This window comes from Alligator mississippiensis, chromosome 7, assembly GCF_030867095.1.
Source record: "Alligator mississippiensis isolate rAllMis1 chromosome 7, rAllMis1, whole genome shotgun sequence".
NCBI classification, from domain to species: domain Eukaryota; kingdom Metazoa; phylum Chordata; order Crocodylia; family Alligatoridae; genus Alligator; species Alligator mississippiensis.
In genome coordinates this window covers 78,553,757-78,566,033 of record NC_081830.1, presented here as the reverse complement: position 1 = coordinate 78,566,033, position 12,277 = coordinate 78,553,757, and positions in this window count along the sequence as shown.

The following is a 12,277-nucleotide window of genomic DNA, read 5'->3' as shown; positions in this document are numbered from 1 at the left end:
AGCAAGATCAACATTGACCCTCATAAGATAAAGTCATTGATTGGGACACTAGTTATCCCTGGGGGCAGAACTGAATGCAATGCTGTGAAATAAGTACTTGGAAAAGTCATAGGACAAGAAAGACCACAGAGGCCAGCTAAATTGGCAAGGCTCCATTTATTTAATCTATTTCACAGAACAGATGCTGTACTATAAAGGTGCAGGAATAATTTCATAGATTCATAGAGGTTAGGGGCTGGAAGGGACCTTACAAGTTCATCGGGTTCAGCCCCCCTGCACTTCGGCGGCGAAGATTACTGGGGTCACATGACCCCAGCAAGGTGGGCGTCAAGACGCTTTTCTCCAACTGCATTTGAGTGACCTACAGTAGCTACATCTATTACCGAAGGGGAGTGTGGAAAGGTGCATATCTGTGGAGACATTAAAATAATAATTGATCCTTCCCTGCATGCCAGTCAATGTGCTGCTCTCTTGGAGTGAGAATTGGTTTGGCTGGGAACAAGCTTTTAGTAAAATAGGTTTGGCAGATGCATATTTGCAGATGCTCATGCAAAGATGAATCATGACAGTTCCTGACAATAAACACACCAAAATGTCTGTTCTACTACAATTGCTTCCCTTTGAGTATTGAATCAGCAATATATACTATATATGTATGTGTTTGTGTGTATATCAATCAAAAGGTAACAAGGAAAAATTTACAGTTCCTATGCTGGAACATACTGCTGCTTTAATAACATCCCAGTGACAGGAAAATCAACTAAGACCAAATAAAGGACTTGGCTACTTTCTTCAGCTAGACTATGAACTTTGGTCCTCACAACAATACACATGAATTCTTCAAATTGTCTATGGATAGCATTTTTCATAATGATATATTTGTTTTATCATAAATGTTCAGTGATATACAAATATATAGAAAGAGATTATCAGACAAAGGAATTCCAATTAGATCAACAAACGATAATACAGTGGAAAATATTAAAAAGATATAACATGATATAGCAACATAAAGTCATAGAATCATAGAGAAGTAGGGCTGGAAGGGACTGCCAGAGGTCATCTAGTCCAACAACCTACCCGAGGCAGAATCATCCCCATCCAAACCATCTTATTATCAGCAAACCCTCAGAGTTGAGGATGATTGTCTTCCATGATCATATTATCTGTGGGTCCAAAGATGGCTGGCAAGACCAATCCAGGATCAACAGTTTCTTTTGCAACTTGGGAACATGTTTCTTTGCAGGGTGGATTGCTCTGGGTTCCTGATTCAGTCTGTGACATGCTGTTTCTGCTGCTTTCACTTTTCTGTCTCCTGTCGTCATCGTGAGGGTTCGAAGTACTGAGAACCTTGCAGCAAACCCTTCCTCCATTTGGGGTGGTCCTAGGCAATAGCCTCCCATGAGTTGATCTTAATGTTGAATTTTTTGAAGTTGGCTTTGAGGACATCCTTGAAATGTCCTTCTCTTCAGTATGTGGTTTGACTGAGCTGGGAGGAAAAAAAAACTTGTTTTGGGAGTCTGGAGTCAGACCTCCAGATGATGTGGCCAGCCCAGCAAAGTTGTTGTTGAATGATCATCACCTCAATGCTCATGGTGTTTGCTTGTGAGAGGACTCTAATGTTGGTGCATTTGTCTTCCCACTGAATTCGAGGGATCTTTCAAAGGCACCGTTGACAGTATTTCTCCAGCAACTTGAGGTGTCTCCTGTACATTGTCCACATCTCAGCTCCATACAATAAGGTAGGGATCACAACTTCTTGATAAACCATGAGCTTGGTTTTGAGTCTGATGTTGTGATCTTTGAACACCTATTTCCCTAGGTGTCCAAAGGCTGCTCTTGCACATTTGAGGTGATGTTAGATTTCTTTGTTGATGTCAGCTTTCTTCAAGAGATAGCTTCTGAGGTATGGGAAATACTCAGCATTCTTCAGTCTCACCATACATTTGAAATACCAGAGCTGGGGACTACTTGTTGATGGAGAATCTTAGTCTTCTGAATGTTAAGTGTGAATCCCATTTTTGAATGCGTCAGTAAAGACGTTGATGACTGCTTGAAGATCTGGTTCAGAGTAAGCACATAGTACAGCATCATCAATGTACTGGAGCTCAATGATTGAGGTCAAGATAGTCTTGGTTTTGGCTCGGAGTTGGCTGAAATTAAATAGCTTACCATCCATTCAGTAGTTTTGCACCACTCTGACTAGAAACTTATTGATAGTCAGATAAAGCAATATTGATAGCATCGCAGCAAGGTGTAGCATCACAGAATATCAAGAAGAGTGTTGGAGCAATGACACAGCTTTGCTTAATTCCCATTTTAACCTCAAAGGCACTTTTACACATGCTCCAGGGGCTGGGGGTGGAGAGAGTGCTTTAATTAGAGCGCCCGTTGGAAGCGTTTTAATTAAAGCACCACCCCATTTCATGCATTAGTGTCCTTAAGCTTAAAAATGGTGGTGGGGGCACTTGAATTAAAGCTCATTTGAGGAGCTGTGACAGATCCATTACTGACAAACACCACTTGCATACTCTCATGGAGCAGGCAAAGAATGGCGATGAATTTCACTAGGCATCTGTACCTCAGAAGTATCCTCTATAGAAGGAGCTATACAAATTCATTGTCTACATCTTAGCAAAATTACACAGTCAACAACCCTGACACAATAAAAGATATAACATCCTAACCTGCCAGAGGTAAAGCAGGGGGACCACAGTGGCCAATGTCCTCCTGCTGCAAAAGTTATCAATATATGCTTGAAAGATCCCAGAAATAGGGTCACACCCTCTGCTGCAAAGGAAGACAAACACCCCTACAGTCCATACCAATCTGGCCATGATGTAAAATTCTTTCCTGACCCCAAATATGGTGATTAGTCTGACCTTGAGTGGACGGGAAAGATCCTCTACCCAAGAACCTCTGGCTTTAGTCTGAGCAGGAGCATTGGCACACCGCAGCCAAAATCCCCATCTTTGGCTCCAGGCAACATCCAATGCCCCATAACATCCAATGCAGTTAATCCTTTATATTACTACGTCAGTAGCCACGTATACATGAGACGCTGACTGCACAGTAGCTCATGACTACTGCACAGTAGTGTCACGTAGCAGGAAGTGTGATGCAACACTATTGCACAGTAGTAACAAGCTACTGTGCAGTCAGCATCACAAAAAGCCATTCCTCGGCACAACTGTGCCATAACTCCAGTTACTGCACAGTCATTTAGTACTTGTGTATACAAGTACTAATATGACTACACAGTAGTGACTGCACAGTCAGCAACCTGTGTAGACATGGCCAGTATTGAGAAAAAGCATATCTAGGCAGCAAGATGTGCTTGTGCCTTCCTAAAAAAAATGAAAAAAATAAAATAAATTGCTCTTCACAGAAGTAACCTTTGAACCTGAGAACCCAGAGAACCCTAGTTTGCCTTTGAAGATGGCTTTTCATTTACCTCCAAGCTGTGACCTTCTATGGGACATTCCTATATCTAGGGACTCATAGGATCTTAGATCGTAGAATGGAACATTTGATCATCTAGGTTTTTTTTTTTAATGTGAGTAATGAAAAAACGTCTTGCATTATAAAGCTTGTCTAACTGACAAAGATCAGACCATGAGATAAATATTCCCAGCCTCTCTGGTCCTGGCTTTCATTCAAACCCCTAGCCTTGCCGAAGTCATCAACATCCAAAGCAAACTCCTCACATTCCAAGAGACATCAAGTGGGACCCAGACTTGCTTTGGCAAGAAATGCTTTGTCTGTCAACACATCTCTGCTGAAACTATAATCAACACTTCCCATAACAAAATCATAATAATCCATGGTTCCTATACACGCCTTTCCCAAAATGTGATATAATGCACCAAGTGCCCTCATGGCAAGTTCATGAGGGAAACTGCACCAGAATGAACCGTTACCAAAAAAAAGGGTGTCTAAACAAATAGGGTGTCTATACACATGCTCTGGGGTGTGCTGCCTTAATCAGAGCAGCTCTGAGAGCCGCTATACTTAAAGTGCCTGCAGCATCACCTGTATTCAGTGTCCCACTCTTCAAAATAGTGGTAGGGGCACTTCAACAAAAGCTCATTCGATTAACTTTAGTTAAAGTGCCCCTGCCACCATTTTGAAATGTGGGGATGCTGAATACAAGTGACATGGAGGCTTCTGGAATGCGCTACTTAGCACGCTCCAGCAGATTAATCAAGTCTGCTCCGCCGCATGCTAGTTAGTGTGTATTGGAGCAGAGGTCCGTCACATGTAAAGGTGCCCAAATACACCATTAGAAGCACATTTCTCACAGAACAACCACTGTCTCTCTGACCTCACTGTCTTTGTACTTGAGGGAAATCTACCCAACACCTTTAAAAGGAAATTTAGGAACAAAAATTCATGAGCTGGCTGGACACTAAGAGCCAACGGCTAAACACTGATGTTAGTTCTATGGCACATTATAATATGCCTGTCTCTTTAGCTCTTTCCACATATGAAAAGTGAGACTGACCCTCCTTCTTGATAGGCCTTAATCTCTCAGTAACTATCTTATTTTCTTCTGCTAATTTTCTGTCTGATACCCTTGGCAATTTCTCTCACCTATTCCTGAAACTGTTTTTTACTATGCTAAGCCTAGCTTCTGATCAGACCTAAAGAATGTCTTGCATTTGAAAGCTTATCTAACTCTATCCCAACTATGCAGTTGGTCCTTGCCTCTCACAACATTTCTGGGCCATCATACCTACAATATTGCTCTTACACTACTAAAAAAAAAATACTAATTTTTCTGCCTAAAATTTCTACTAAAACCTCAGAGAAACTTCTACTATAAATTGTCTGACATCAGCTTCCAAAGTAGGCGGGGAGCAATTTTTTTGGCTGGAGGGCCACTTAACAATTTTGGTGATCTGTTGGGGGCAGCACACAAAATTAATGGCTATCATTTTAACACATTTTAGATAAAATCCAAATCATATGCTAAGAATCAAGCATCTACTATAAAATATTTAAATTTTATTTAAAAAATTAATTTTTGTTTTGATTTATGTTTTTTTGAGTGACATATGGAGAGGCAATTGCATAACAGCGGAAAATAAAGTCTTACTGTTGTATATTAAAAATTAGGTTAAAGAAAAACAAAGAAACTCTCCCAGTGGGGAGAAAGAAGCCTCTGATGTGCATTAATGAGAAAATTGAAGTCAGGCATCATCTCTGTTGTTCCTCTTCTTTGACAAGCTAATTTCCAACTCGGGCTCTGGTCATTCAGAGAGGCTTCCTTGCGAGTGTTCATGTCACTGCCATGGGCTCCTGAACCATAGGCAGGTGGCATACCACTAGTCCATCCTGAGCAGGGGTACCAAAGCCCAAACACAGCCTGCCCAGGGCCTGCCACGTGGAGCCAGGCAGGCAGGGCTGCTTCTGCCCAACATCCCCTGTGGCTCCAGCAGAGGCAAGAGCTGGAGCCAGAGTCTGAGCATGGCTCACCCAAGGCCTGCTGCATGGGGGACAGGGCTGCTTCTGCCTAGTATCCCTTGTAGAACAAGCAGATGCTAGACCCAGAGCTGCTGCCCACACTGCACACCCATGGGCCAGATATGGGCCAGATACAGCCCACAGGCCATATTTTACTCATCCCAGTTCGAAAGTAAAGAGTTTCTGCATTTTCTGCCTAAAATAAAAAATAAGCAAAAACATGTTATAATTGGTAAAGAAGGAGCTTTCATCTGGGACTGAAGGTCTTTTTATCACCTTTCACATTGACGTTTAAACTAAAGAAATTTCACCTTTATGCTCTTAAATATATTTTGCTAAATGGCCACAGACTATTTAGTTGTTCATTTAGCATCCAAAATAACCATTGCTTTTCAGAGAAGGAAGTCAGTTTTCATCACTGGATGTTGTTTCCGGTTAGGAACATTCATATGATATTAAACACATCACTCTGAAAGTCATATCACTATTGCCTTCCAGCAGGAGTCAACTGGTGGGTGGTGGGGTTTGTTTAACAAGTCACAAATGGAAGGTTTTCTGCTAGTTGGAGCTGGAAATAAATTCCCTTTATATTCTCAAGCTCTGGAACCAACGGGTGGAAATAACACCATAGGGTCACCATAATTTTTTTTTTCCAAAGGATAAAACTGACCTTCCTTCACCAAGAAGGCCATAGATGGGATTTTGGGGCAATCATCTCTGCTAAGCAACAATCAAAGATATTGAAAGACATTCATAAGGCACATTTAGGAACAGTAAAAGGAAATCACTACCCTGCAGTGATGTTTGACAGCCTGGGACTGATTTTCAAATAGAGTCAACAATGGAACATCCCTCTTGTGTGAACCATTTCAGTCAAAAAGGTCATAAGTTGGTTATCCTACTCTAGTAAAAAAAACCTACTCAAATACCTGGTGAATGTGGGGCTTTAAAAAAGTGCTAGGATACTGGGGCCAGGCAGGACAGGAATCGACTAGGCTGGGAGAGTGGGCAGGGGATGGGGGGGCTTGTGGCAGAGCCCTCCACACAGTGTGGGGCAGTGGGGGCTAGTGGGGACCCCCCCCCTGCAGGAGCCAGTGAGTGTGGGGCATTTTTTTTTTAAAGAGCTGGGACACTGAGGCTGGGCAGGACAGCCATTGATGGGGCTGGGAGAGCAGGCAGTGTTTGGGGGGCACTCAGAGGGGCTGGGGGAGCAGGCAGGGGATGGGGCCTGGCAGGGGTCCCACTATGGTCCCCACCCCACTCCTCGAGCCCCTCCCCTTCTACCCCCTACTTCCCAGCACGGAGTCAAGGTCCAGCTCCCTGCAGCCATGAGCAGGGACTGCCCAAGTCTCTGAAGCTTTCCAAAGCTCGCCAAATCTTTTCCAAATCAATTTAGACCTTTTTATTGGTCTCCCAATTCAATTTGGATTCAGAGATTCGGCCACCAAATTGGGCCGAATCTCCTCCAAATTGAACCAGCACCCAAAGCTTCATACAGCCCTACTGTGCAGTACCGTCACCACATGGTTTTTTCCCCAACACTACTGTGCAGTATCATCTCTGCATGTTTAGTGCCTGGCAATGCTACTGCATGATAGCAATGAGCTATGGTACAATAGCTGCACTGTAGCATCTTTTGTAGATGCACCCTGTTTAATACAAAATAGTATCTCCCTTTTTCCTTTTTTTTTTTCTTTTTTTTACAACCCACCATCCAGAGCTAACTTTGTTAAAATGCAGGATTAGAATTTTATCACTAGATGGCAGTATTGTTCACTGCAGATGCATGTTGAGATGAGCCATTTTTCTAAAAAAGAGCTTATTTTTTGCTCTCTGCAAAGAATGCATTTGATAGAGCAGTGGTACATCTCCATGACCTCCTTTAGCCAAGAACTAAATCTGACCTAACCTGCTGCTCTGGTTCAGTAGTAGACTCCTTGTCTGCCATGTGGGAGACCCAGGTTTGATTCCTTGATGTGCATATAACTACAGATATTGAGGCACCAGATGTCTGGACTTGGTTTGGCCTTTGGATACTGTCTCAGTAGCCTCGAATTCTGCCTAGTTAGATGCACTGAAGGTCCTAATAAGCTCTCACACATACACCATGATCCAGAAGGATTGATGGTTGCCTACTAAATCTGATCCAACATGTCTGTACATTAACTAGGATACACATAGCTAGATCTTCATACATGCCCATGATAATTTAGTAATACAGTATAACCTCATAAATCCAGATATCGAAAATCTGGCACTTTTTAAAAATACACTGAACTGGAGAGTGGTGGCAGCTGGTCCCAGAGCAGCAGAGGGGGAAGCTTGCACATAGTGGCTGCCACCACCATCCACCACCCTGTGGTACTGTTCCACATGTGGCCGCTGTTCCAGGACTGGCCACCGCTAGGCCCACACCTCCCACCCCCCCCGCTCCATTTTCAAAAATCCAGAATTTTCAAATTTTCAGCAGGTGCTCAGTCCCGAGCATGCCAGACTTATAAGGTTATACTGTATAGGTCGTATTTTGGCAGTGGTAAAGGGCTTATTTTTATAGGACACCATGGACGTTTTCTCTTGGGATGAGTGAAAATATTTTAAGATTCCAAGATTTCTCAGTCATTATATTTTACTTCCCCTACCTCTTAAGGGCTTTATTAGATTTACATTCATTATTATTATTTGTAAGACCCAAAGTGCTGCACTGTACAAATACTGAAGGAAGGCATTGCCACTGCCCCAAACAGATTCCAGCCATCATCAAACCATTTTGCTGGCAGAAGAGAGCTGAACACCCACTGGTGACAGAAAGGTCTTCAAAGTGATAAGAGACTTGGAGTACATTGTTCCAAATCTTTCTTTAGTAGTCAAGGAATTATGACTGATCATTGCAGCATATTTTTGGAGAATTAACTAAAAATAGGAGAAGGGAACCAAAACTGGGATCAGGCAAGGAGAATCTGAGACATTTATTTGAGCCAAAGAAGCTCTTCCTAGAATCTGGAACTAGAACTCAGGACTAGAATCTGGGTCAACAGATTTAAATGAGGGCTAGCAAGTTAGGAAAAGAGATTAGCAGTTTTGCCAGTAAATGCGGGTGTTGGCAGATTGTGTAGAACAGGAGTTAAGGGAAATGCAGGTGTCTCTGGAAATCAGCCTAAGTCATCTGCAGATAGGTGGTGAGGGGAATCACCAAGCCAGAAGCAGACAGAGATGCAAGTAGACAAACCAAAAAAAAACCCCAATCCCAAAACAGGTTAATGAAAATCTGTGACAGTCTGTATTGCTGCTCCTAAAGAGAATTATCAGCTCCATTTTCAGAAGGGTCTTGCCTACCATAGGATAAATTTCAGAAATCCCTGACTTGGACACTATGTTACTTTCAATACAATTAAACTGAAAATCCTCCCACACATTTGTTATAAAATCAAAGATGTAGCTTCCCATAACCAGACAAGTGAAAGGCTCCTAATAACAAAAATGTATCATTTACACAGGAAAAACTGAAATGCAGCAGTGCTTGACCACTGACATCTCTGTGAATCATTTTAAAGGCACAATATTTTTTTTTTAAATGACTCGTCACCCACTTAAGCGAGCTTTGTTTTTTGGACCCTGCCACAAAGACTTTTTTACTGCCTAATAATGCTAAGGATAGAACTTAAATGGCAATAACAAGAGTCAAGGCTGAAAGTCTAAGTTTAATGAAACCTGTTCTGCTTCCATACCGCAGCTCGGTGTACCAAGAGCTTCAGATCACTCGTTATGTTGGGTGTCACTTGTAATATACCACAACATATTAAAACATGGAGTTAAGCCCCAAACTTTCAATTTCCTGCCTTGCATGGATAGTTAAACCCTCAACATTACTTTATGGGGAGCTTTTATTAAACGTAATTTGTTTACTGAGTAATATATAGCTCCCAGGCAACCTGGGTTTTGAGGGGACAAGGAACTAGTTTGAACCTGAGTCCTCCCATACCCATAGAAATGACTGAAACATCCTGGGCAAGAGAAAGATTCTCATGTTTCTCTCAGCACCAAGGGACTAGAGTTTACAGGGGAAAGGGTAGGTTGTCCTTCTCTTGCATAGATGGGAATAGAAGCTAGATTGTTCAGTTTCCAGGGATGCTTTTATTTCCACCCACTCCCTTTGACAGACTGGAGAGAGAATTTGCAAAGTCCTTGGTTCCCACACAGCAGAAGCTTTTGAATTGGTTTCTTTCTCTCCCTATATTTTGATACGTGCAGAGTCAAGTTATCCTCCTTCACATATCAGCTGCTTTTGACAACACTGCCCATGTTCCTTCCCCCCCCACCTTTTTTTTTGAAGTCTTGTCTTTCTTTGGCTTTCACGATACTGGCAGCTCCCAGTTCCCTGCCTACTGTCTAATTATTAATTCATCACATCTACGATAGAACCCTCCTCATGCCTCCTCTTACTTCTATAGGGCTCTCTTTCCTTCTCCGTCTACAGCGCACCTCTGTGTAATGGCCTTCATGCAGTTGGATTAACAGCTCTCTGTACCTGAGCTGTCTCCTATCCCAAAAAATCTTGGCTAGAGTATAAATCCATTGGGATATGCGCTATGTTTGTGTCCTGTGCTTGTACAATGCCTGGCACAAAGGGATACTGATCCATCACAAGGACTCACAAATATTAAATAATATGATATTGAAACATGAGCCTGCTTTTACAATGTCTGGTAATAAGGTTTGTTTGTTTTTTAATAGTTTGTGAGCTATTCAGTGTTATTGGATTAGCTATTGTCCCTACTGTCAAATTCTCCATTCCTTGTCCAAAGCACCCCTCCAAGAATCCTGCTGACGTTACAGAGATTCCCAGAACAGAATGTGTAACAGAGCTTGGCAATGTGGATAGTTTGGGGAAAATTTGCCTTTAGACTGGTGTACATAAGATGCACCTGAAGAACCAACTTTTTACATGTCCCTGGTTGCGACCTTCTTTAATGTGCATTACTCGGAGAGACTGCGTAACTTATTTCAGAGTGTTTCAAACTTATGGAAACAATATTTATGTAGTAGAGAGCCATTTACAAAATGGATCTATTTTAGAAATGTTTCAATTATGAAAACTCTTCAGGGCCTTATTCAAAGCCCATTGAATTAGAGGGATGAATTACCTTAATTTTTATCAACTATACATAAGATCCTTAACTGAAATACACAGGGCATATTTCATACATATGGGATTTCCTTACTTTGATGACCAAATACTACTCTATGAACAAGTAAGGGTTGTGAGCTTCATTTTATTGGTGGTAAAGTAAGAGGAAAGAGGGACCTGGGGGTAATGCATTCAGGGGCAGTTCTGAAGATGTGGTTAACTTCCCAGCTGTATTTCTGTGTGGCTCTAGGCAAGTAGGTCTTGACCTACCAAATCACTTCATTGTGTGTTTAAATCAAGCATGTGCATAATTGATTTTTTTGAATCAGGCCTTTACATCTCTTTTGCCAGTTCAGAATCCACTGGAATCATTGGCTGCCAATACGTGTGCTCGGAGGTAGCAGCAGGGCATTTTAATTAGAGCGGTTCCCGGGCAGCTGTTCTAATTAACATGCTGCAGCATCATGTGTATTAAGCCCCCGTGTTTAAAAATGTCTGTGGAATGCTTTATCTAAACCTTGGCCATTTTAAAATGCATGGCGAATTAATACATGTGATGGTGAGGTGACGCTGGAGCTTTTTAATTAGAATGTGAAACAGACTTGATTGATCAAGCCTGTTCCAATGCATTCTAATTAGAACACGAAGGAGCATGTGTATAGGCAACCATTGACTTGATTGGTCTTTGGATAAGGACTTCTGTTGCTCGGTTGTCTAGCTACAACACGTGAATAACAATAACACTTCCTTTCTACTACAATTCGTCTAGTCTGTTTAAACAATACAGTCTTCCAATCAACTGTCTCTTACATTGTCGACTTGGACCTTATTGCCTCAACCTTGCTAGCACGTCAGGTGCCACTATAATCTTCTGCTTTAGTTTAAATGGGAATTATTTCAGGACCTTTATAATACCAGCACTCAGAGTAGATTATCACTTCTGCTCTTATAATCTTGCGTCTCTCTGAATGCAAATAAAAATAATTTGAAATAATAGCAAAGTATTTATTTCTAACAAAGCGCAACAATTAACTGAATTTTATGCATATGCACGAATCTGTGTAGCTGTTTTCCCATTCCCAAGAATTAGAGTTTGGGGATGAATTATGTCTGGTGGCAAGTAGTAAGGCCAGGTGAGGTTGAAGCTAATGACTCCTTTAAAGCAAATACATATGCCTATTGCAATCAGTGGGAGCAAAATGTATCACCCCTTTGAGAAGGTGCTTCAGTCCCCTGCAGGATTAAATCCTATGCATGCATTTCTTTAAAAATTCACAAGTCTCAGAGGAAATTGGAAGTGGATCAAAAAACAGTTCGTTCCCTCTCCCCCTCATATAATATTATACCTGTTCTTGCCTCTTTATAACCATGTACTTTACATAAACATGAACATCTGCATGGGGAAATTCATAAAACATTAGCACTTTGATCTTCAATGCTCTTAGATAAAACCAGTTTCTATAGAAAAAAAATCCTATGTGCAGTTTTCTGTTTATTCTACAAATGAAAAGCTGAGACAAGAGATTCCAAAGGACAATGGAAAATAAAAGTGTTTACTATGCAAATAAGCTTCACTAATATAGTAGATATTTATTTGGACCACTCAGAAGATCCCATGTGGCTGTGTTTTTCTGCAACGAAAAACAAAACTCTCGTTTGCAAACAACAGGCTATTAAAGCATCAGC